The sequence below is a fragment of the Zalophus californianus genome, chromosome 6 (genome assembly GCF_009762305.2).
Source record: "Zalophus californianus isolate mZalCal1 chromosome 6, mZalCal1.pri.v2, whole genome shotgun sequence".
Taxonomy (NCBI): domain Eukaryota; kingdom Metazoa; phylum Chordata; class Mammalia; order Carnivora; family Otariidae; genus Zalophus; species Zalophus californianus.
This window is the reverse complement of record NC_045600.1, coordinates 137,775,147-137,802,306: the sequence shown is the minus strand read 5'-3', so window position 1 is coordinate 137,802,306 and position 27,160 is coordinate 137,775,147. Positions and strand designations below refer to the sequence as shown.

The 27,160-nt window shown below is 40.9% G+C and overlaps 1 protein-coding gene and 1 pseudogene across 1 annotated transcript in view; both read right to left on the bottom strand.

The window, feature by feature from the left end:
• AGBL1 (ATP/GTP binding protein like 1) overlaps positions 1-27,160 on the bottom strand; it is a 724,399-nt gene that overhangs the window by 360,967 nt on the left and 336,272 nt on the right. The window lies entirely within an intron of this gene.
• Positions 13,525-26,871, bottom strand: LOC113908665 (annotated as a pseudogene).

The window sequence follows — 27,160 nt, the reverse complement described above, 5'->3', positions numbered from 1 at the left end:
ATTGGTAAATGGTACTCAACTTTTGAAGAATTAAAATCAGTTTTTCACCAATTCTTTCAAAATATAAAAGGAGAAAAAACACTTTCCAACTCATTCTGTAAGTCTGGTATTACACTGATACCAAAACCAAAGATATCACAGAAAAGAAAACTAAAGATCAATATCCTCTAGAAATGCAGATCTTAATATCCTCCACAAAATAACTGTCAAACCAAATTCAACAATGTATGAAAATGATTATACATGTTGTTCACAAGCAAGTGGGATTTGTTCTAGAATTGGAAAGTTTGTTCAACATGAAAATCAATGCATGTTGAAAATCAATCAATGTAATACATCATATTTATAGAATAAAGGACAAAACACACATTATCATCTCAGTACATGCAGGAAACCATTTTACAAAATCCAATACCCTTTTGTGATAGAAAACATGAAGAAATAAACTAAGAATAGAAGAGAAATTCTTCAACCTAACAAAGGATATCTATGAAAAACCCACAGTTGTCATTATACTTAATGGTGAAAGATTGAAAGCTTTCCCCTAAGACCTGGAATGAATCAAGAATGTCTGCTCTCACCACATGTCCTCAACACTGTACTGGGTATGCTAGTCAGAAAAATTGGGCAAGAAAATGAAATAAAAAGCATCCAGAGTGGAAAGCAAGAAGTAATCTATCCTTACTGACAGATGACATAATGTTGTATATAGAAAATTCTCAAGAATCTACAAAAGAAATTAGAGGGAATAAATATATTCAGAAAAAATGCAGGATACAAGATCAAAGTGCAAACATCAACTATGTTTCTGTATATTAGCAATAAACCTGTAAATAATAATTAAAAATAATTCAACTTATAATAGCATCAAAAAGAATAAAATACTTCAGAATCAATTAACCTAGGAAATGTAAGACTTGTACACTAAAAACTACAAAAATTATTGAAATTAAAGGACACCTAAATAAATGGAAATATCCCCTGTTCATATATTCGAAAACTTAATCTTGTTAAAATGGCAATTCTTCTCAGGTTGACCCAAAAATTCAACACAATCTCTATCAAAATTTCAGCTAACTTTTTTTTCCAAAACCCAATGACCTGAACTTAAAATTCTTATAGCAATACATGAGACACAGAATAGACAAAAAATCTTGAAAAAGAAGAACAAAGTTGAAGAACTCATATTTCCAAATTTTAAAATCAACTACAAAGATAGTTATTAAGATAGTGTGGAACTGGCATAAGGATAGACATATAGCTCAATGGAAACAGAACTGAGTGTTCAGAAATAACCACCACATTTTTTGGTCAGTTGATTTACTACAAAGGTGCCAAGACAATTCAAGGAGGAAAGAATAGTCTTTTTAATAAATGGTGCTAGGAAAACTTAATATCCACATGTAAAAGAATGAATTTGGATCCTCACCTCAAATCATACACAAAAATTAAGTCAGAATGGATCATAGGGCTAAATATTAAGAGTAAAATTATAAAATTCCTAGAAAGAAGCACAGGATCACATCTTTGTGACCTTGGATTAAGCAATGGTTTCACAGATATGGCACCAAGAGCAAAAGTGACAAAAGAAAAAAAGCAGATAATTGGATTTCATCAAAATTAAAAACTCTTGGGCATCAAAGGATACCATCAAGAAAGTAAAAGACATTCCAAAGAATGGGAGAATATATTTACAAATCATATATCTGATAAGACAACCCAATTAAAAACTGGGCAAATTATTTGAATAGACATTTCTCCAAAAAAAGATATACAAATGACCAATAAGCACATGAAAAGATATTCAACATCATTAGGTAAATGCAAATCAAAACCACAATAAGATACCATTTCACACCCACTAGAATGGTTAAAATAAAACAGAATATGTTAGAGAATGTGGATAAATTGAAACTCTTATACATTCTAGTGGAATACAAAATGGTTCAGCTATTTTGGAGTAGTTTCGCAGTTTCTTAAAATGCCAAGGATAGAGGACCCATATGACCCAGGAGCCACTCTTAGAGACCCAAGAGAACTGAAAAACATATGTTCACATAAAATCTTATACATGGATGTTCATAGCAGCATTACTCACAGCAACCAAAAAAGTAGAAACAAGCCAAATGTCTATCAACTGATGAACAGATAAACAAAGGTGGTATGTCCATTCAATGGAATATTATTAAATCATTATTAAGTCAAACATGCAACTTGGATGAACTTTGAAAACCCTATGCTAAGTGAAAGAAGCCAGATATAAAGAATGACATATGATATGACACTATTTTTATGAAATGTCCAGAATAGGCAAATTCATAGAGACGGAATATATTAGTGATTTCCAGGGACTGTGAGGATGAGAGAATTGGGAATGACTACTAATGGGTATACCATTTCAACTGGGGTAATGAAAATGTACTGAAATAAGAGATTGTTGATGGTTTTACCATTCGTGAATATATATTTTTAAAAAGATTATTTATTTGATCGAGAGAGAAAGAGAGAGAGAGAGAGAGAGAGCAGGGGCAAGGGGAGGGGCAGAGGGAGAAGGAGAAGCAGACTCCCCGCTGAGCCCTGAAAAGGGCTCAATCCCGGGACCCCAAGATCATGACCTGAGCTGACGTTAGATGCTCAATGGACTGAGGCACCCCCACTTTGTGAACACATTAAAAACCACTTAATTACACACTTGAAATGGCTGAATTTCATGGTATGTGAATTATACCCCAATTTTGTAAATGCAATTACCAAAATTGTGAAAAATAGCATTACATATTGCACAGACTCCATCAACTAGCCCCCTAATTACTGAGGTTTTACTCTATCAGCATATGTCTACCTATTTACACACTGAAACTTGGAATAACCTGTCTTCAGATTTCTTTTTTTGTTTATAGCTCAAGTTCCCTATTTATTAATCATCTATCTGGAAATGAAATGTAGAAGAGCCTTATGAATAATGTTAGAAAATCTGAAGCTACACAGCTTGCTTTCCAAAATTTTTCACATATACCAAATCACAGCAATGATACATTAAAATACATCTAACATACTAAATATACTTACGTTAGGAACTACATTAATTTTGAGTATCTTGATTCTACTTGTTTATTAAGGGTCTTGCTTAAATTATATCAGGTATTTTGAATTGTCCTCAACTTTTTTTTTTAAGATCTTATATATTTATTTGAGAGAGAGAGAGAGAGAGAAACAGAGACAGAGCATGAGCAGGGGGGAGGTGGCAGAAGGAGGAGAAGCACACTCCTTGAGCCCTGTGCCAAGCGCAGACACTTAACCAACTGAGCCTCCCAGCGCCCCTGTCCTCAGCTTTCTTGCCCACCGTGTGAATCTCCAACTTTCATTTTGAGGTCAAGCATAAGATGTTGGTAAGTTCTCCGCAAGGTAATGATCATCAGCAAGCCTTGAGAGAGACAAAGCCTCCCTCCACAAACCTACAGGCATGAAAGGCATTCCCATCAGCTGTCACCATAAAGCTCTGAAGTCCTACCTATATGAGGGATGTCTCTCTGTCTTTTATTCAGGAGAAGAAAACAGTAGTACCAGTTGCCCATTTTGTCTGACAGGTCAGCAATGGCCACAGACACTGAGGTTACTCGGCTTTCTCACAGCTAACATAAAAATAGCTCAGAGAGGAGACTGACAAGCTCTTTAGATAACCAAGGGAATCACACCTGAAAAGCTGCCAGGTATTAGCAGACGATATCCCTGATGCTATGATATGATGTTAATTAATTTGATCTTTCTGAAGATGAAGGAGTATTCCCCTATTCCCCACCATTTACATAACAACTGAATGTTTTATATTCAATTGCAGATTTGAAACTTGGGTCTCCTGGCTGCTAACCAGATCACTACTTTCACTGAACACCTTGTGGACAGTTTAAGATGGCAGAATGATTTATTTACCACTTTAGCTCCCTTTAAAGCATTTAAAAATGCACAGCTTCGTACTATCTAAATTGAAGCTCAAAACCTCATTCCATGGGGCACCTGGAGCATGCAACTCTTTGTCTTGGGGTCATGAGTTCTAGCCCCTCATTGGGCACAAAGTTTGCACAGACACACGCACACACACACTTTCTTTTTTTTTTTTTAAGATTTTATTTATTTATTTGACAGAGAGAGAGAGCGCGCGAGAGCAGGAACACAAGCAGCGGGAGTGGGAGAGGGAGAAGCAGGCTTCCTGCCGAGCAGGGAGCCCAATGAGGGGCTGGATCCCAGGATGCTGGGATCATGACCTGAGCCGAAGGCAAACGCTTAACGACTGAGCCACCCAGGCGCCCACACACACTTCATTCTATAACCTAGTTGAGAGAACTAAACTGTAAATACCAATTAGTGGAGGTCAGAGGTTGCATTCTTTGTTTATTCCACAATAAATAAACTTATTCAATGTGCATTCCTTCCTTTTAGTCTGAATTAGCACCCTCTAAAGCTTTTACCAGGCTGTCTTGCTCTGGATCTTTCCCTTGATTTTGCAAACATTCCCTTGTGTAATCAGAGCTTCATGGCTCCATTTCACTTTGTTCAAAGTGTCTAGGCACAGACCCTCACCTTTGCCAAACCCATACCACTCCTCTCTCCTGGAACCACAGCCCAGCCACAATCCCCAGGCCTCCTGTTTCTTTAGGGATAGAATAGACAATATTCAGAATTAACAATAGCAACTCTTTAAACTCTAGGCAGAAATGGTCATTAATCCTCTTGCTGACCTTTGTTGGATGTCAGCTGTTGTGTAGGCAAGAATATCAGGGATACTTAAAATTGTGTCTAGCCACTTGTACTAAATAGGAACTTTATTTTGTACGTATAAAAAGAATAAACAGAGGTCTCTTTACCCTTGGCTTCTCATAGTTTTACAGAAAATCACATTAAAGAAGGAAATACTCTTTAATTTTCCCAAATTGATGATAATTATCCCCACCACTACCTTGTATTCTTCGAAAGAATACACAAAAACAAAATAAAGTACACCTTGTAACTCTCTGATATTGCAGGGATATAGGAGGATTAAAAAAACATATGACTACATAAACATCTTTAGACAATAAAAGAATTATACAAACATAAAGGAATATTGTTAATTTAGCATTATTTGAGGTTTTAATCTCCTTATAATGTCAGTTGCCAAACCCAGTGATCAATCAAATTGTGTGGCAAATCTGGGAGAAAAATCTGGGAACACAGTGAACATCTGGTTGAAATTTCTTGCCAATGGGTGAGAAACACTCTTGTCATAGCTGAAAGTTTTTGTGCTAATTCGATTCTAAATTATTCCATTTTATTGAAGAAGCATTTATGAAGCGTCCTCTGCACCAAGCACTGTGATCACGACCAAAGATACTCAAGTGCAAAAGTGCCTTGAACATAATCCCAACTAGTTCACAGTCTAGTTATTGAGGTCTGCCAACCAAAAACTGTAAATATGTGAAGGAGATATAACAGGGATATGGAAGCAATTAATTCTGAATCGGGGGTCAATTATAAAGAGGGAAGCATAACAGCCATTTATAATTATAAGTTAATGTGCTATGTCTCCCTGGGATATTTCTAATTATGAAATGAAGGACTCTATCTTCTGTTAATAGAATTTCCAATGTCTGTAAAATCTTAATGGAAAGGATTTTTATTTAAACACTGAAGACTGAATATATGCACTCATCCATTATATCTCCAGGAACCCCCCTCCAAAATTACTGTAAAGGATTTTAATAATATTCATAAATCTCCAAACACACAGAAAATAGAAGACATGACAACAGACAAGAAATATCTAAATATTGAGAGACTGAAAGCAGATGGTCTAGTGCTATGTGAATTAGCAGATCAGAGATCCCTCAAATTTATACATCAAAAGGAAGCAAGCCAATTTACAAGAGAAAGAGATCATAAAATGGATGCAAATGGTGTCTCTGACTATGAGACATACAGAAAATTTCCAAATACAGTATTGGTTGAAAGTCTGTATGAAAAGAAATCAGACCCTCAGATCCCATTCCCCATGTTATATGACTAAGCAACCTTTCTTTCCCTTCCATGTCAGAAGACTGAAGATTTATTCTCCAGTGGCAGAACCATACAGAACCCACAAGTGGGGTCATCAAGCACAGATGGGAGAAGGGGGAGACGCCATACTGAAAATAGGAGGACACCCTACAGTGAAAATTGAAAGAAACGTTCTTAAAAACTATCAATAGAAAAGACAAATTTCTTTCAAATAAATGTCAATTATATTGTGTGTGGGTTTAACATTATTAATGATAAATACCCGAAGACAATGAAGAAAAAAAATTCCGAGTATTTACTGTCCAGTTTGACAATTCTTAACTGTCAAATTGGAATTTTATGTCAGCATGAAAAGTCATTCATGTGAGATGAAATAAAGATATTTTCAGGGGGGGCGGAGCAAGATGGCAGAGGAGTAGGAGACCTAGATTTCGTCTGGTCTCAGGAATTCAGCTGAATAGGGATCAAACCATTCTGAACACCTACAAACTCAACAGGAGATCAAAGAGGAGAATAGCAACAGCTCTCTGAACAGAGAAGCGACCACTTTCTGGAAGGTAGGACGTGCGGAGAAGTGAATCCGAGGCGATATTCGGGAGGATAGATGGCGGGGGAGGGGCCTCCGCCGGCCACTTCTGGCAAGTGCTAGAGCCGCGGAGCACAAAATCAGAACTGTTAGAAGTCGGCTCCGCGGAGGGACGTCGCTGCAGTGGCTAAGCGGGGGGTGGAATCCTCCCGGAGCAGTGTGGTCTCAGGACCCTTGGGGTCACAGAAAGACCGGGGGAGCCTAAGTGCACCAGAGCTCCCAGGTATCAGAGCGGGGAAGCCGGCTGCAGAGACGGAGCCGAGGCGTGGGCTCTCAGCTCGGGGTTGCCATAAACTGTGATCCGCGGCCCAGTCGGGCCACTGCTCCTCCAGCAGGGACCCAACAGGTGGCAGATCCAGGAAGACTCCCCTTCCTTCCCGGGGAGGAGCGGCGCGGAAACGCACTGCAGGGATCTGCTGGGGTTGGAGACTCCACACGGGATCGGGTGCCAGAGATAGCAATGCTCGGTCACAGGCCGGGTGAGCACGGAGAGCGGCCGGAGACCGGGGACAAGGGAGTGACCACTTTTCTCTGTGGGCGCACTGAGGAGCGGGGCCCTGAGTTCTCGGCTCCTCCGGGTGTAGATTGGGAGGCCACCATTTTTGTCCTGGTCCTCCAAGGCTGTACGGAGAGTTGCAGGAAACAAAAGCTCCTGAGATCAAACCCGAGCAGCTTGCTTAGCCCGGACCGACAAGGGCGGGGCAATTCAGCCTCCGGCAAAGACATTTGGAAACCACAGCAACAGGCCCCTCCCCCAGAAGATCAGCACGAACAGCCAGCAAGCCAAGACCGAGTTTACCCATCAAGGAAACGGGAGAACTCCAGCGATAGGGGAATACTGCACATAGAATTCATAGCTTTTTTTTACCATGATTCATTAGTTCATCAAAGTTAATTTTTGTTAACTGTTTTTTTCCTTTTTCCCTTTTTCAACCAACATCTTATCAATCTCTTTTAAAAAAAAAAACATTTTTTATTTTTCATTTTTAGAGTCATATTTTATCCCTTCATAGTAGTTACCCTTATTTTTGGCATATATATATAAGTTGTTCTCTCTTTAAAATTTTGAGATACAATTTCTTCTAACAGATCAAAATATACCCTAAATCACTAGTGTATGGCTCTGTTCTAGTCCCCTGCCTGATCACATTCTCTCCCTTTTTTTTTTAATCTTCTTTCTTTTTTCAAACAACTTCTTATCTTATCAAGTCCTTTTATAAAATCTTTTATAATTTTCATCTTTACAGTCATCTTTTATCCCTTCATTGTATCAACCCTTATTTTGTACATATATGTCTTTCTTCCTTTAAAATTTTAGGAGGCACTTTTTTCTAACAGACCAAAATACGCCCAAAATCTAGTGTGTGGCCCTGATCTATGCACTAGCCTGATCATATTTGATTACATTCTGCTTTTTTTGTATTGTTCTGTTTTTCTTTTTATCTTTTTTTTTTTCCTCTTTCTTTTTTCTTTCTTTCCCTTTCTTTTGCCCTGGTTTCAGGTCTTTTCTGATTTGTATACAGTATATTTGCTGGGGACGTTGTAAACCTGTTAGCATTTTGTTCTCTCATTCATCTATTCTCCTCCGGACAAAATGACAACACGAAAAAAATCACCTCAGCAAAAAGAACAAGAGGTAGTACCGTCTGCCAGGGACCTACTCAACGGACATTAGTACGATGTCGGACCTAGAGTTCAGAATCATGACTTTAAAGATACTAGCTGGGCTTGAAAAAAGCGTGGAAGTTATTAGAGAAACCCTTTCTGGAGAAATAAAAGAACTAAAATCTAACCAAGTCGAAATCAAAAAGGCTATTAATGAGGTGCAATTAAAAATGGGGGCACTAACTGCTAGGATAAATGAGGCAGAAGAGAGAATCAGCGATATAGAAGACCAAATGATGGAAAATAAAGAGGCTGAGAAAAAGAGGGAGAAACAACTACAGGATCATGAGGGCAGAATTCGAGAGATAAGTGATATGATAAGACGAAACAACATTAGAATAATTGGGAACCCAGAAGAAGAAGAAAGAGAGAGAGGGGCAGAAGGTATATTGGAGCAAATAATAGCAGAGAACTTCCCTAATGTGAGGAAGGAAACAGGCATCAAAATCCAGGAGGCACAGAGAACCCCTCTCAAAATCAATAATAATAGGTCAACACCCTGACATCTAATAGTAAAACTTATGAGTCTCAGAGACAAAGAGAAAATCCTGAAAGCAGCTCGGGAAAAGAGATATGTAACCTACAATGGTAAAAATATTAGATTGGCAACAGACCTATCCACAGAGACCTGGCAGGCCAGAAAGGACAGGCAAGATATCTTCAGAGCACTAAACGAGAAAAATATGCAGCCAAGAATACTATATCCAGCTAGGCTGTCATTGAAAATAGAAGGAGAGATAAAAAGCTTCCAGGACAAACAAAACTAAAGGAACTTGCAAACACGAAACCAGCCCTCCAAGAAATATTGAAAGGGGTCCTCTAAGCAAAGAAAGAGCCTAAAAGCAGCAAAGATCAGAAAGGAACACAGACAACGTACAGTAACAGTCACCTTACAGGCAATACAATGGCACTAAATTCCTACCTTTCAATAGTTACCCTGAATGTAAATGGGCTAAATGCCCCAATCAAAAGACACAGGCTATCAGACTGGATTAAAAAACAAGACCCATCCATATGCTGTCTGCAAGAGACTCATTTTAGACCCAAAGACACCCCCAGATTGAAAGTGAGGGGGTGGAAAACCATTTACCATGCTAATGGACACCAAAAGAAAGCTGGGGTGGCAATCCTTATATCAGACAAACTAGATTTTAAAACAAAGACTGTAATAAGAGATGAGGAAGGACACTATATCCTACTTAAAGGGTCTATCCAACAAGAAGATCTAACAATTGTAAATATCTATGCCCTGAACATGGGAGCAGCCAATTATATAAGGCGATTAATAACAAAAGCAAAGAAACACATTGACAACAATACAATAATAGTGGGGGACTTTAACACCCCCCTGACTGAAATGGACAGATCATCTAAGCAAAAGATCAACAAGGAAATAAAGACTTTAACTGTCACACTGGACCAAATGGACTTCACAGACATATTCAGAACATTCCATCCCAAAGGAATGGAATACACATTCTTCTCTAGTGCCCATGGAACATTCTCCAGAATCGATCACATCCTAGGTCACAAATCAGGTCTCAACCGGTACCAAAAGATTGGGATCATTCCCTGCAAATCTTCAGACCACAATGCTTTGAAACTAGAACTCAATCACAAGAGGAAAGTCAGAAAGAACTCAGAAACATGGAGGCTAAAGAGCATCCTACTAAAGAATGAATGGGTCAACCAAGAAATTAAAGAAGAATTAAAAAAATTCATGGAAACCAATGAAAATGAAAACACAACGGTTCAAAATCTTTGGGATACAGCAAAGGCAGTCCTGAGAGGAAAGTATATAGCAATACAAGCCTTTCTCAAGAAACAAGAAAGGTCTCAAATACACAACCTAACCCTACACCTAAAGGAGCTGGAGAAAGAACAGCAAATAAAGCCTAAACCCAGCAGGGGAAGAGAAATCATAAAGATCAGAGCAGAAATCAATGAACTAGAAACCAAAAGAACAGTAGAACAGATCAACGAAACTAGGAGCTGGTTCTTTGAAAGAATTAACAAGATTGATAAACCCCTGGCCAGACTGATCAAAAAGAAAAGAGAAATGACCCAAATCAACAAAATCATGAATGAAAGAGGAGAGATCACAACCAACACCAAAGAAATACAAACAATTATAAGAACATATTATGAGCAACTCTATGCCAGCAAATTAGATAATTTGGAAGAAATGGGTGCATTCCTAGAGATGTATCAACTACCAAAATTGAACCAAGAAGAAATAGAAAACCTGAACAGACCTATAACCACGAAGGAAATTGAAGCAGTCATCAAAAATCTCCCAAGAAACAAAAGCCCAGGGCCAGATGGCTTCCTAGGGGAATTCTATCAGACACTTAAAGAAGAATTAATACCCATTCTCCTGAAACTGTTCCAAAAAATAGAAATGGAAGGAAAACTTCCAAATTCATTTTATGAGGCCAGCATTACCTTGATCCCAAAACCAGACAAAGACCCCATCAAAAAGGAGAATTACAGACCAATATCCTTGATGAACATGGATGCAAAAATTCTCACCAAAATACTAGCCAATTGGATCCAACAGTACATTAAAAGGATTATTCACCACGACCAAGTGGGATTTATCCCTGGGCTGCAAGGCTGGTTCAACATCCGCAAATCAAACAACGTGATACAATACATTAACAAAAGAAAGAACAAGAATCATATGATCCTCTCAATAGATGCAGAAAAAGCATTTGACAAAGTACAGCATTCTTTCTTGATCAAAACTCTTCAGAGTATAGGGATAGAGGGTACATACCTCAATATCATAAAAGCCATCTATGAAAAACCTACAGCGAATATCATTCTCAATGGGGAAAAGCTGAGAGCTTTTCCCCTAAGGTCAGGAACGCGGCAGGGATGTCCACTCTCACCACTGCTATTCAACATAGTATTAGAAGTCCTAGCCACAGCAATCAGACAACAAAAAGAAATCAAAGGCATCCAAATCAGCAAAGAGGAAGTCAAACTCTCACTCTTTGCAGATGATATGATACTGTATGTGGAAAACCCAAAAGACTCCACCCCAAAACTGCTAGAACTCATACAGGAATTCAGTCAAGTAGCAGGCTATAAAATCAATGCACAGAAATCAGTGGCAGTCCTATACACCAACAACAAGACAGAAGAGAGACAAATCAAGGAGTCGATCCCATTCACAATTACACCCAAAACCATAATATACCTAGGAATAAATTTAACCAAAGAGGCAAAGGATCTGTACTCAGAAAACTATAAAATACTCATGAAAGAAATTGAAGAAGACACAAAGAAATGGAAAAATGTTCCATGCTCATGGATTGGGAGAACCAACATTGTGAAGATGTCAATGCTACCTAGAGCAATCTACACATTCAATGCAATCCCCATCAAAATACCATGCACTTTCTTCAAAGAAATGGAACAAATAATCCTAAAATTTGTATGGAACCAGAAGAGACCCCGAATAGCCAGAGGAATATTGAAAAAGAAAAGCAAAGCTGGCGGCATCACAATTCCGGACTTCCAGCTCTATTACAAAGCTGTCATCATCAAGACAGTATGGTACTGGCATAAAAACAGACACATAGATCAATGGAACAGAATTGAGAACCCAGAAATGGACCCTCAACTCTATGGTCAACTCATCTTCGACAAAACAGGAATGAATGTCCAATGGAAAAAAGACAGTCTCTTCAACAAATGGTGTTGGGAAAATTGGACAGCCACATGCAGAAGAATGAAACTGGACCATTTCCTTATACCACACACAAAAATAGACTCCAAATGGTTGAAAGACCTAAACGTGAGACAGGAGTCCATCAAAATCCTAAAGGAGAACACAGGTAGCAACCTCTTCGACCTCAGCCGCAGCAACTTCTTCCTAGAAACATCACCAAAGGCACGGGAAGCCAGGACAAAAATGAAGTATTGGGATTTCATCAAGATAAAAAGCTTTTGCACAGCAAAAGAAACAGTCCACAAAACCAAAAGACAGCCGACAGAATGGGAGAAAATATTTGCAAATGACATATCAGATAAAGGGCTAGTATCCAAAATCTATAAAGAACTTATCCAACTCAACACCCAAAGAACAAATAATCCAATCAAGAAATGGGCAGAAGACATGAACAGACATTTTTCCAGAGAAGACATCCAAATGGCCAACAGGCACATGAAAAAGTGCTCAACATCGCTCGGCATCAGGGAAATCCAAATCAGAACCTCAATGAGATACCACCTCACACCCGTCAGAATGGCTAAAATTAACATGTCAGGGAACGACAGATGTTGGCGGGGATGTGGAGAAAGGGGAACCCTCCTACACTGTTGGTGGGAATGCAAGCTGGTGCAACCCCTCTGGAAAACAGTATGGAGGTTCCTCAAACAGTTGAAATTAGAGCTACCATTCGATCCAGCAATTGCACTACTGGGTATTTACCCCAAAGATACAAATGTAGGGACCTGAAGGGGTACGTGCATCCCGATGTTTATAGCAGCAATGTCCACAATAGCCAAACTGTGGAAAGAGCCAAGATGTCCATCGACAGATGAATGGATAAAGAAGGTGTGGTATATATACACAATGGAATATTATGCAGCCATCAAAAGGAATGAGATCTTGCCATTTGCAATGACGTGGATGGAACTGGAGGGTGTTATGCTTAGTGAAATAAGTCAATCAGAGAAAGACATGTATCATATGACCTCACTGATATGAGGAATTCTTAATCTCAGGAACAAACTGAGTGTTACTGGAGTGGTTGGGGGTGGGAGGGATGGGGTGGCTGGGTGATAGACATTGGGGAGGGTATGTGCTACAGTGAGCGCTGTGAATTGTGCAAGACTGTTGAATCACAGATCTGTACTTCTGAAACAAATAACGCAATATATTTTAAGAAAAAAGAAAAAGAAGAAGATAGCTGGAGAGAAGAATGAAGGGGAGTAAGTCAGAGGGGGAGACGAACCAGGAGAGATGATGGACTCTGAAAAACAAACTGAGGGTTCTAGAGGGGAGGGGGCTGGGACGATGGGTTAGCCTGGTGATGGGTATTAAGGAGGGCACATTCTGCATGGAGCACTGGGTGTTATGAACAAACAATGAATCATGGAACAGTACACCAAAACAAATGATGTAATATATGGTGATTAACATAACAATAAAAAATTTAAAAAAAAAGATATTTTCAGACATGAAATGAAGTTTAGAGTTTCCTTCTCATAAATCAGTACTGAAAAAACTACTACAGGATGTACTTTAGGAAGAAGCAAAAACAGCACACAGAGAGGAAGTGAGACGCAACTGGGTAAATTTAGGTAACTGCAGAATATAAAATAATTGACTTTCTTTGCTTTAATTAAGTGAAATTAAAGTTAAAAACAACATTAAAGAAGGTGAGAAACAGTGTTTAATGACTAGTTAGGTTTGTTCAAGTCCTCATCTCATATGGGAAAGTACAGAGCTACCGTATAACTTTAGCTAATTTACGGAACTTAATTAACTTTATTTTATTTTATTTTATTTGTCAATTCTCATGTATTTTTGGCTCTTGGGGCAATGTCATCATTTTAATATGGAAAAAAAAAAGCTAGTTCAACATAAAATAGATATTTGAAGGGTAGGATTGGACATAACCAAGGGTGGGGAGAGGAAGGGAATAGCAAAAGGAAGAGATAAGATATTGCCAAAAGACGAAGGGTCTCCTTGTCCCCTCTCTGGAGGAATAACTCCAATATTCAGGTGGCAGTACACACCTTTCCATATATACACAGCAGGGCTGGGCTTTTGTTAAGAAAAGGGGGGGGATGGGACTTTCTGGGGGTTTTGGGAACAAGACCAGTTTCTCTTCTCCCTCTTGGCCCCCCTTCTCTGACCAGGGGAAAAAGATGGAACCCAACATGTGAAGGAGGTAAAGTAGGAGAGGGAAGGATGGTACTTGACAGAGTGGGGGCAGACCCCTGCAAAGGAAACAGCTTGGAACAGAGCTTGGAAGGAGACTAAAAATGGAGATAATACTGTTAACACCTCCCCTGAAGCTGAGAGAGGAACAGGGAAACACCTGGAAATTAGGACTTCAATAGCCTGGATTCCCATCCCCAAAACTGCTCTAGAATGGAAAACCCTACCCCTTCCTTATAGGTACCACTACCTGCTATGAGGTAGCTTGGTTTCCTTTCCCCTGGGCTACCACATGGGCTTAGGATGGTGGCCGTCTACTGGGTTTGCAGTGCATGGTTCTAAAGGGGATCCAATAAGACCCAGCTTCCTGGAGAATTATCTTAAAAAAACCAATGGAAATATCAAATGGACAGATGGAAGAAGGGGGCACCAAAAGGAAATACAGGGTCACCCAGAAGGGCAGAAATCTAGGTTTCTCAGAGTGGAAGAGAGGAGACATTTAACAAAAATAAATATTTATCGAGTGCCTATTATGTGCCACGCACTGTCCTAGGACCCTCCACTCCAAAAAAGGGAAACAAAAACAAAAACAACACAATATAGAGGAGGGAAATGCAAATTCTGAGGGACAGGAAAGGGGCAGTTGAGGAAGAAGGCCGGGGAGCTGAGAAGCCTGAGGTGATGGTGCTCTGCCTTAGGCCTCCTCTGCTTCTGTGGTGGCATCCTGGTACTGCTGGTACAAGGTCATTCCTGCTGCTCTCAGCTTCAGTGAACTCCATCTGGTCCATGCCCTCAGATGACCTTGTGCCGGAACATGGCCATGAACTGGCAGGCATCATGTTCTTGGCATCAAAGACCTGCCGGGTGAGTTTGGGCACAGTGAGGGCCCCACACCACTGGCTTCCATGGCTGGTCAGAGGGGCAAAGCCAGGTACAAAGAAGTGGAGATGCAGGAAGGACACCAACTTGAATGCTGGCTTGCGGAAGCCAGCGCTGAGCTGACCAGGAAATGGAGGCAGGTGGTGATGCTGCACATGGTGGCTGAGACCAGGTGGTTCAGGTCCCTGCAGTGGGGTGTGGTCAGTTTAAGGGTGTGGAAGCCAAAGTCCTAAAGGGCCCAGTTATCCATGCAGTGGGTCTCATCTGTGTTTTCTACCATCTGATGAACAAGAGAGTGGTCGTAGGGCTCAGCCACAGTGTGGGACACTGGGTGAGGGTACCACCTGAAGGTGTTCATGATGTGGTGCTGATGAACACAGTGCCTGCTCTGGAGCCTGTGCCCCCACCCAGCAAGCGGCTCCACTGGAAGCCCTGCAGGCAGTCAGGGCTGTCTGCCTCCTTCTGCACATCCAGGACCGAGGCAACCAGCTTGGCCACTCTACAGAGCGGCCCATGGCCTGCCCCAGACTTACCCAGGTTGTCTGGTCTTCACATCAGGCCAAAAGGACCTGAATGAACAGAGTCCATAGCCCCGGGTTCTAGATCCACCAAGGCAGCCTGAGGAACATATCTGCCACCTGTATCTTCATCATAATACACGGAGATGTGGTCCAGCTGCAGGTCACTATAGGTAGGTTCCAGGGGAGTCGATCCCATGTGCATCACTGATTACCTCCCAGAACTTGGCACTGATCTGTTGCTGCACTGACCATCCTGATAAGCAAGACTTCCTTCATGGTTAAAATTTATTTTAATTTTTTTGTTCATCTCACGGTGTGTACAGGGCTAGAAGATGATAGGTAATTGTTTTTTCTATGCTGCTAGTCACAGGCTGGAAGGATGGGACGTGTCCCAGAGGCAGAAGGTTTGAACATAGGAGCAGGAAGTTTCTGAGAGTGGAACTTAATTAACTTTAAAGATTTATCTTTAAAATGCACTAATGCTTTGTGCTTCTGAAATATCGGCAATGTTTTATTTCTTTTTTTTAAGAGTTTATTTATTTATTTTTGGGGGGGGAGGGGCAGAGGGAGAGAGAGAATCTCAAGCAGACTCCACTCTGAGGTCACAACCCCACCTGAGGCTCCACCCAGGACCCCAAGATCATGAACTGAGCTGAAATCAAGAGTCCGAAGCTTCATCAACTGATCCACCCAGGAACCCTGACAATGTTTTATTTCTTGTATGTGAGTTACATGAATGTTCAGTTTGTGACAAATTCACTTTTTTTGTGTGCAATTTTCTATATGTATATTACACTTCAATATTTTTTTCATTAAGGAAAATTTTTTAAAAATAATAAAAAAATAATTAGTAACTCCCAATCTGGCAGAAGGGAAAAACAAAGGAATTTTTAAAAATCTATAAGCCAACAGAGGTAGAAATGGTGGGGTTAAAAAAAGTAAGCAAAGAAAAAATTATGTTAAATAAATAGCACAAAATACAATGAAAGAAATTAATCCAAATAGGTCAGCACTTACAGTAAACATAAAATTAAGTAATCTTTTAAAAGATGGTACTATTTATTGGATTTTCTAAAAACAAACCGGCTACATAATATTTAGAAGACGAACACTTAAATTACCAGATAGAGGTTGAAAACACATCTTTGGGGGGAAAAAAAGATTCATTAGATATATTTCTATCTGACGTAGCCGTACTAGTATTGGGGGGAAATTAAATTAAAGACAAAAACATGAGACAAGATGAAATAGTTCCAAGGCCGAATAATATTGGGATTTTTTAATAAACTTCCTTTAGAAACTGATAAGTCAAATAGAAAAAAACATAAAACAAAAAATAATATAAAAATTTAACTACTGTAATCGAAAAGCTTGATCTTAAATAATTCTGCTCCCAACAGAGAATATGTCCATCTTTATACCATATATTAAACATTCATAAAAATTTGTCAGGTACCATATATGGCATGAAGAAGATTCAATAAATATTAAAGAACTATTCCCATAAAGTCCAGGTTCCCTGATCACAATGGGACCGAATTAGAAATCAAGCATTACCTCAAAGAAGTATATAAGAACAACTATTTTAATAATAATAACCACCTCTACCACCATCAGATGCCTAAAGACAGAATTTAGTCAATCCATGGCAATTACAAAATAGGTAGCAACATAAGAAAATAATGCTTATCAAATTTATATTGTAAATGATAAATATCATAAAATGAATTTCTTCAAATCAAGGATCAAAGAGGAAAAACATGGTGTAAATCCAAAGAAAGAAGATGAATGGAATACACACAAAAAAAGAATAAAAAATAATAAAATAGGAAAAGAGAGATGATCAGCAAACACAAAATAAGATAGAGAAAACTGAGTAATAAACAAACCTCTAACAATTACTACTACATGGAAAAAATATTCACAGCAAAATCATTAATCAGAATAAAGGGAGACAAAATATAACCCTCAAAGGAACAATGCACTAAGAAACTCTCAGAAAACCATGACTATGTATACCCCTAGCAACATCACTTCAAAACACAAAAGCAAAAATAATTACAAGGAGAAATCGACAAGATCACAATCATAGTGGGAGTTTTTTGTTTCTTTTCTTTTTTCTTAACAAACATCTCACAAAAGCTGGTAGATTAACCTGGGAAAAAGTTACATATGAGGATTTTGTTGTTGTTGTTGTTGTTAATTTTAGGGTGTTTTTCTGGGGGGGTGGTGGTGTGTATGTGTGCTTACTTTTAATTAATGGAGAACTTAAATTAACATTTTCTATGAAAACACTGTAAGTTAGTCATATACAGGCATAGAAAAATTGACCAAAAAAAGCAAAGAGAAAATGCAAAAGCAGAAGCAGATAGAGAGATGGACAGATAAGAGAGATATGAGTGACAAACACCAGCTCAGTGTATTTGTAATCTTGGAGAGGAAAGGATGGAAATTGGATTTTGAATGGATATAAGGAGGCTTCGACCCTTACCTTCAATATTTCTTTGTTTAAAAATAAACCAGAAGCAAATATGTAAAAGCATTACAATTTGTCAAGTATTAGCATTAGTTTTAAGCGCATTCTTCACATTATTCTCTGCATTACAGTATGTGTGAATTATTTTATGAACAAAACAAATACATGAGTCTAATGGCTCCTGGTATACCTGTTATGAAGTGGGAATTATTGAGATTTATTTTTCAAAGATCAGTGCTCCCAAGTAAAAGACTATATATGTGTATATATACTTTTATAAAATATAGTATATATAAAGACTATATATGTGTATAAAAGACTATATATGTGTGCTAATACTTTTATTTAGAACTGCCTTCTTTCCATATATACGAGGACAGTGAGATACAATGGCAGCAACCGTGCAGTGTTGTGTACCCTCAGGTTGTTATGGCACTATAGTAATTGTAAACAGTCTCACTACTGGATCCCAATCAACCACTTGGGTATGGGATCAGGATCCCCAAGAGTTGACTAAGTTGACTAAGATCCCTCTAAGTTGCCTAAGAGTTGACAGAGCTAAGTAAGGTGTGAGGACTGGACCCCGCTCTACCAGGGCTGTAACCTCTTCACTGGGATGGGAGGCATAAACTCGGCATGTGTTGGGTGCGTCGGTATTCTTTATCCTCAATCCCAACGCTTCAGAAGGGGCTCATTTCATATTGAGGGCCAGGATTGAACACATGACCCAGATCTGGCCAATCAGAGTGCCACATGCCTTCACACCCACTCAAGGGCTCTTGGATATGCGCATGACTCAAACTGTGCCAATCAAAGCCCCCCCCCCCCCCGCCCGGGGACTGCTGCTAAAATTGTCAAGGAAGAGGAACCCTATCTAGAAGCCATGTGTACTGAAAGGCTATGAATAGTTGAAACTTCTGGTGATCATCTTTTCTATTATCTGGGAAACCTAGCCAGGAAAGAGAGGGCAGGTTTAAAGGGAGGAAGGCGGACAGGAGAGGAAGTCCATTATCCCCTTGTACGTTTCTGATAAATGAGCATTGATTCTCTTTTTGACGTAAGCTAGTTTTCATGAGTTTTTGTCACAAGCCAAAGGCTCCTGGCCCTATTATATCCCAGTCATAAAAATCAGGCAAAAACCCTAGTGCTAGCTAAATTAAGATTTTCATGGCCAATGAATGTGCTGATGTAAGAGTAGGCTTACATTCCCAGGGCGGTGATAGATTTTTCAGGGTCATTCATACCTGTTTTAACTCTGTGATCAATAGCATAGACCTTTGGGCCAGCTAGCAGAATGAAGGCGCAGCCTGTAGCAATGGGACTGGGATTTTTTAATTGTGTGACTACCTAGCCTGAGTATTAGACCCACAGTCTCATCCTCTCTAGGACAGCCCACTAGGACAAACTGAGCTCCTCGGCCCAAAACTGAAGACATTATCCTGCAGAACCTATAAAATCAACATGGGAACAGCCAGTGAAGAGGAGAGGATACTACTCAACAGTCACCTTTCTTTACATACGAACATTAGGGAAAGGACAAGATGACCTACAAAACTACTGCTTCTAAGAAGCATCTCCTCAGAGAAGTAAAACCAGAGAGTAAACTTGATGTCCCAGAGACGAGTACTATCCCAGAACCTGAGCTAACTTCCGAAGGAAAAACTTCATAAACAGAGTAAAAGGTGATGCTTCCCCCACTCACCTCCTGTCTCAAGGTCACAAGAGCCGGGATGCCAGTGAACACCAAAGGTTCTGAGAATAAGGAGCAACCACTCTGCCTGAGAGTGGGAAGGTTTGGGGAGTGGTTTGTGGCTCCAGGGACACCATCTAACAACAAGCCCTTGGATTGAGTCTACAATGTTCAGGAATGTTTCTCCGAGTGATGTGCAGCAAAAAGTGAAGTGAACAGTTTCGCATGTGCATAAATATTGTGTAGAAACCCACAGCATTACAGAAGAAAAGTGTATACGCTCAGGAGATCATGAGAACTTAAGCCTTACAAAGTCTTGGAGATATCAAGAGACTTTAAAACTTCCACAATTAAGGTGGGCGGGCTCAACGCACTCTTTTCTGTTTCTCCAGGGGCCGTGAGACTCCCCCTGACAAAAGATTATCCTGCTCTATGAATGATGCCATTGTCCCTTGGCGTGTCCAAGTCACCCTGGGTTTCTCACGCTCCCTTGCCACTCACATTCTGCCAGTCTGTCGTCTTCCATGTGTCCTCCAAACACCTGTGTCCTCCCCTCAAGCTCTTTCCTCCCCAAATACTCCTCTTCTCAGCTTGATGACTCTAATCCAATCACTGTTCAGGTATCATGTCTCAGAGGAAGTTTCCCTGGACACTCAGACTGAGCAAACTACCCTTCTCCTGTATCCCTACACAACCTGGATCATATTCCACAGAATCTGTACCAAGTCATAATGAAACCATCTTTCTGTGTCTCCGACTCCTCAGCACAGTGTGAACTCTGAAGGAGAAAAAAAATTATATTCTTATATAACCACAGTGCCAGACAAAGAGCCTAGAAAAAGTATATGCTCAAGAGAATTCTGTCAAAATGAACAGAATGGAGTTGACTTCAGTGAGGGTGATGACACTGTGATCATCCACATCTCACAGAAGAGGAAACTGAGGCTCAGAGAAGTTACAGAGCAATTCCACCACAGTCCTGGAGCTTGTAAGTGATGGAGATGTGGCTTGAACCCAGATCCTCTTATCCCAAAGTCTATGCTATTTTAACACAGCAGATGCCTCCATGAAACAGGATGTTTCAATATTCTTTTTACTTGCAGGATTTCAATCTAATCTTGAAGTCACTTAACTAGTTTGCAATCAGTTTCCTTATCTATACCCCACTGATAAAACCAGTAAGGCTAAATGACAGTCACCAAGATAAAGAGGCAAACTGCAAAGCCTGGAATTGGACTTCTTGAACGCTGGTGATCTCATGCAGATAAATAAAAAGGATTGGCCGTAGAAAAATCCACCCCAAATTATCCAAGTTACAAAGTCATCCAAATGCAAAATGTTCCCCGCAGCTAACCAGATATCTCATGATATCTCATGACTTCCTGGCCCTGTGAAAGGCAAAATCTTTCAGAGGCTGCAAGAAAAAAATAATAATAAAAGAAAAGAAGAGGAACCCGTTGGTATAACCGAGCAGAGGGTTACAAATGGATTCATCACAGGAAATTGCTAAAATGCCTACAGGTGTGATAGATCCCATATGTTCACTCTACTCAGGAATCCTTCGGGGAAAAAAATTAAGTTCTCAGAGCAAAGGCAGTCTGCACCCACTCCACGGATGATGAAAAGCACCCAGACCTAATTACTGCATCAGGAGTGACTTCTCAAGTGTAAAGATAACAGAAAGTCTGAGATAAGAAGGGAGGCTGCTCGATGTCACAGGTGCCTTGTGCAACAATGGGCCCTTAGGAATGCCTCACGCTGAGCCTTTTGAGATACCACAACAAACTGTAGTAAAAAGCCCTTGTTTTTGTTGTTTTTTTGTTTATTTTCCCCATGCTTACTCCCTAAACTTTCTTTAAGTATATTATGTAGATCATCGATCTAAAAATACCACCCAGGGCACCTGGGTGGCTCAGTAGGTTAAGCGTCTGCCTTTGGCTCAGGTCATGATCCCAGAGTCCCGGGATCCACTCCTGCCTCAGACTCCTTGCTCAGCAGGGAGTCTGCGTCTCCCTCTGCCCCAACCCCCCTCCCCCCACTGCTCAAGCTCCAGCTCATGCACGCTCTCTCTCTCTCTCTCTCTCTCTCTCCCACAAAAATAAATAAATAAAATCTTTGTTATAAAATAAGAAAAGAAAGAAAAAGAAAACACACCCAACAATCAAGAGGAGCTCCAAAGGCAGATAGGATTTCCCTACCTTCCTTGACATCCTTTTTTTTTTTTTAAAGATTTTATTTATCTAGTTGAGAGACAGAGAATGAGAGATAGAGAGCACGAGAGGGAAGAGGGTCAGAGGGAGAAGCAGACTCCCTGCTGAGCAGGGAGCCCGACGTGGGACTCAATCCCGGGACTCCAGGATCATGACCTGAGCCGAAGGCAGTTGCTTAACCAACTGAGCCACCCAGGCGCCCCTTTCCTTGACATCCTTAAACGTGACACGTGCACCTGCTGTTAGTAAAATCTAGACCAGAGGTCAACACATCTTTTCCGTCCAGGACCAAACAGTAAATATCTTGGGCCTTGTGGGCCTGACCATCACTCACAACTATGCAACTCTGCCACTGTAGTGAGAAAACAGCCACAGACATTATGGAATGAATGAGCATAGCTGTGTTCTGATAAAACTTTATTTATAAAAATGACTTGCAGGCCAGATTTGGCTCACAGGCTATGATTTGCTGACTCTGATCTAAACCACAACAGGCCAGGTATGTGATATATCTAGATCATCTATGCCATTGTTCCTTCTGGTTAAATTCTCTGCTTCAAAGTACTTGCTTATTTTTATGCTTTCTGGCTCATTCATGAAAGTGTAGGAAAAAAGTGACAACTCACTAATAGTCACATCAAGTAAAATGATATATGTGGAAACATTTTGGAAAATCTTACAAATGTAGGGCATTACCATCAGCACAAACAGATCCAACCAGATTTGACTAGAGTTCATTCATTCACTGTTCATTGATAAGCATTATTTTTAAGTGTATGTCAGATGTCAGGTTCTGGGCTCAACCCTGAAGAACAAAAAAAAAAAAAAAAAAAGTCCTTTCCATTAAGGATTTTTGTTCTAGCACAAAAGAGCAAAAAACCAGGGCAGTGTAGTGCCACAGGCCCAGTGACATAGCCAGATAATGCTTTCCACTATCCCAGAGGTATTGTCCTTCCTTGATCTCCTTTGTCACACATCCCCTTCCCCCTGCCCTGCCAGTCCTTCTGCTATTAAGGCTAGTTAGTCCAACAGGCTGAAGATCAGTACTCCAGGAAATGAGAGAACAAAGAAAGAGCTCAGCTTTTTAAATCCACTGTGAAATGACAGTCTCGCAAGCCAAATTTCAAGCAGAAGAAAACTTACTACAAAAGTTTGGTCATGTCTTTCCCCCCAGATCAAGAACAAATGCTTGGAAGATTAACTATATACAGAGAGACGGAAGGATGAATATTTGATGTCACGGAAATTTCTGCTACAAAGGAAGAAGAAAGCCCTCTCAATGCTTGGGAGAGACGTTCAAGTAAGATGAACATCTCCGCATTGTTGGAACAGGCCCAGCAGAGAAGGATGATGAGTTGTCCAGTCATGTGAAGGAAGGAGGGTGTGCATCTAGAGATAAGAGGAACGGGAAAAGAGAGGAGGGAAGGAGGGGAGGGCAGAGGAGGGTGGGAAGGTTGCAGAGAGGAAAGAAGAGGCTCTGCTCTACACCTTGTGGATGGTGTTGTGGGCGGCTGGACTGGGGGGCTGCCTTTGTGACCCCCGCATATCTCACCTGAGGCCCACATCACAGTCTTACTTCTGACATTACCTTATCATCATGTCCCCGTTGAACTTCAACTGATCCATCTCCCTGGCTCAATCTTTGGCTGGATTTACAAGTCTAGAGCTGGGTCAGCTCCTTAATAAGAAGTGAACATCATTTGCAGGCTGGAAATGGACTTTGCGTCTTGGCAGCAATCTTGGGGGTGGGGGAAAGGGAAGTGCTTTTCAGCTGGGGTGGAGCGCATGATTGCTGGATTACAACACAGAATATAAATCTTCTGGTGACTTCCCAGCTGCAGAATCCTGGCTGCAATTAGAAACCTATATGTCTAGTCATTTTATCATTTTTATACATTTAGGAGCTCAAGTGTTTGCTCTAGCAGGCTGCAGCTGGCTGACTGTCAAGTCCCAGCTGTTGTTTAGCTGAAACACCACAACTAAAACTGTGGGCCAATATGACCGGAAACCAAATTGGGGAGGGAACAAAAAAGCTCAGGATTAGTTAAAGATGTTTCATGTTCTCATCCTTTGCTTCAACCAGGTGAACCCCACTCACGTGGAGAAAGGCAAAGGAGGGGATTTGAAACCCATCCAGACACTTCTGAGGACTCTTTAATGAAACAGCCGTTCCCTGCAAACCAGCGTTCTCTCAAGGAGAGACAAGATAAACTTCCAGCAGGCTATGCAAAGACAAGTCCAACAGGTACCATGCCATCAGGCTGGCTTCTGGCTTTTGCCACTTCCCAGGGGTCACCCGGTCAGGGACTTGATTCCAGATTAGTAAGTTTGGCTGCTTAGAGAAGGAATAAACACAGCGTTCAACATTGGAGGGCAGTGTTGTTAGATGAGTCCTTGGACAACTGTAGGAAAAATATTAATCCTGCAGTTGGGTCCTTTATAGCTGAGATCGAGGGGCTACCCGTTAGCCTTGCTATCTGACACTATGTTTCCTTGCCAACTAAGCCTTCAGCTCCCCTTGCGTTGGAGCCATTTTAAAAAACCAGGGGGCATTTTCTTTACAAATTTTTAGCTCATTTCATCGCTAAAGACACCTGGGTTTCTAAGAAGTATCTTTATGAGATGCATATTCTGCATTGATCCAGCGTGGTACAAAATGTTTGCGATGAGCCTAGAATGCCACATCACTGTTAATTATGGTGTCCGCCATCGTGCTGTTCACTGGTACTTTCTAGTCAACTGCACGGTCAGCACCCAGTGTTGGGGCTTCACTTCAGCTGTCACAGGCCTGGGGAGAACCTGCCTTTGAAGGAAGAAGACTCCTTTTTCAAGCAAAGAGCTGCAATAGGAAGGGAGAAGATTTCAGGCAGGCTGAACTTGTGTCTGGAAAAACGTTGTACCAGGTAGCCATCCCCTAGCAACGTGACCTCTCCATTCTCTCATTTCTGATTACAGAATGCCTTCTGGTGCCAGTTCTAGAAGGTCAGGGAAGACGGCAGATCAGAGCAAGGCAGAGCTAGCAGGCCCAAGGGCTAGCAGAGTAGTTAAAACCAGAGAGCACTGGGTGACTACTGATCCTGGCCAATTCCATGGAAGGGGTGAGCAGTATCATTTGAGTCCTATGGCATGAAGATAAACTTCTAGCAGGCTATGCAAAGACAAGAATATGGAAAGCTATTCAGGGAGGACTGTCATTTAAGACTCCAGCTGGGAACTAGGCCACTAGGTAAAGATATTGCCAATGGTCACCAGGAACCAGCATGCAGAGATCCAAGGTGAATAAAAGCATTGACAGGACTAGGGTAAAGAGAGACTGGCGTAGTTGAGATCCAGGTCTCTACAAGCAGGGAGACATAAGGAGGGAGAAAGAGCATTTGAATCCCAAAGATACATGGATAGTAATTGCATTGACCAATGTCTTACTGATAGGAATAATGTTGAGAAAACAAAGTTATAATAAAAGACTCTGAATAATGTTAAATGGTATTCTCACAGCTCTCCTCAGGTTCTTCCCCCCGTACCAAGTATATTTACTCCATTTATCTCTTTCATTCATGCAGCAAACTTATGCCTTCTGTGGGAAATGGACTGTGCTAAGTGCTCAGGTTCAAGAGCTGAATGGACAGAGTGTCTATCTACAATATCTCACTACCCTGCCAACAAGGCAAACTTATACATGATCATAATAAAATGTGACAACAAGTATGATGATGTGATTAACAAAGCGCAAGTAGGGAAGAATGACTTTTACCTCAGTGGGAGACAGAAGAAGTGGGGTGAATTAGGAAAGATTTTATGAAAGGAGTGACTTGAAGACACAGGGAGCAGGTCAGATTTAGCCCGGGGGCCACCATTTGCCAACTCTTGATACATATTAAACTGTATTTAATTTTCACTCCAGGTACAGATTCATCCATTCAAAAATAGTTCTTCTTCTGCATTTACAGTAGAGAATTCAATAACCATTCAAGGTAGTTTTACAAGATCACCAAAGACAGTCTGAGGATTGCAGAGAGGTGCCTTGATCCAGTATGCACAGAGAAGTAAACCTTTCCCCAAAAAGCCTGTATAGCTCGAACCTGAGTTTTTCTCTGAGAATTACTTCTTTCAGACCCCAAGTCTGCCCTAGTCTTGGTCACATCCCCTCCCTGGGGGTAACCTACAAGATCTATCTTCTATATGGGAATGGAAAGGTTTGGCCTCTTAGCCTCAGGGCTCTTAAGAGCATCTCAGCTGCAGAACAATCTAAGGAAGCAAATGAGGCCCTCTGTTGCTACTGCCTTGTAGCTCATCCTGCCCTCTGCCCATTCCTTGGGTGTTGATCCTGAGCACACTCACCAGTAAACTTTCTGCCCACAGATCTCTCTCTCAGAGGCTGCTACCCCAGGGAACTCAACCTAAGGCACCTGCTTCTTGGGGGCCACTCTTGTCTTCTTTAGTTCTTCAAACATACCACATTCTCTTCCTACCACAGGGCCTTTGAACATGCTATTCTATCGGACTAGACTGCACCTGCACCATCACTGCCTCTTTGTCATCCTTCTCATGTCAGTTCATGTATCTCCTTCCAGGAGAGAAGTTACTTTCCATCAGAAATCATTACTCTTGACTCAGAACACTTACTTTAGTTTGCATGGAAACTCTCTCTATCTTGCTCCCATTATGTTCCCCATCCAAGTCCCTGGCACTCAGTAAACCTTTGTTGGATAACTGGACCTAACACCTCCTATAACCACCATATTAAAAACAATGTATCATGAAATGCTCAGCTGCAATCTCAGTTTTCTAGAACAATACTATTTTCTTGTGCTTGTCCCGAGCATGCTGTTAGCAGCTCCAGGCAAAAGTCTGACAGGATCTTCAATATGTCAGCCAACACCTTGCTCAAAAACTCGGCCCAGTCCACTTTGCCCATTGCCTCGCACTTGGCCTCCCGTGTGCTCTGCTCTTCTCTTTGTGAGGGGTTCTCAGAGATCACTGAGGTTCAATGTTAGTGGCTCTACTGCATCACAAGCCAATAGCAGGTGGAAACTCACAAGGACAGAGGTTCCTAAGTGAGGTGAGGGGTGTAGAGAAGGTGAGGCAAACTGGAAAAATCTAGGAGACGTTTCAGACCTTTTCAGTCACCTTGCGTGTTCCTTACCTAGCTTCACCCAGAGCTTTGAAAATGTTCTCAGAGCAACCACGCTGGGTAAGGAGCACAG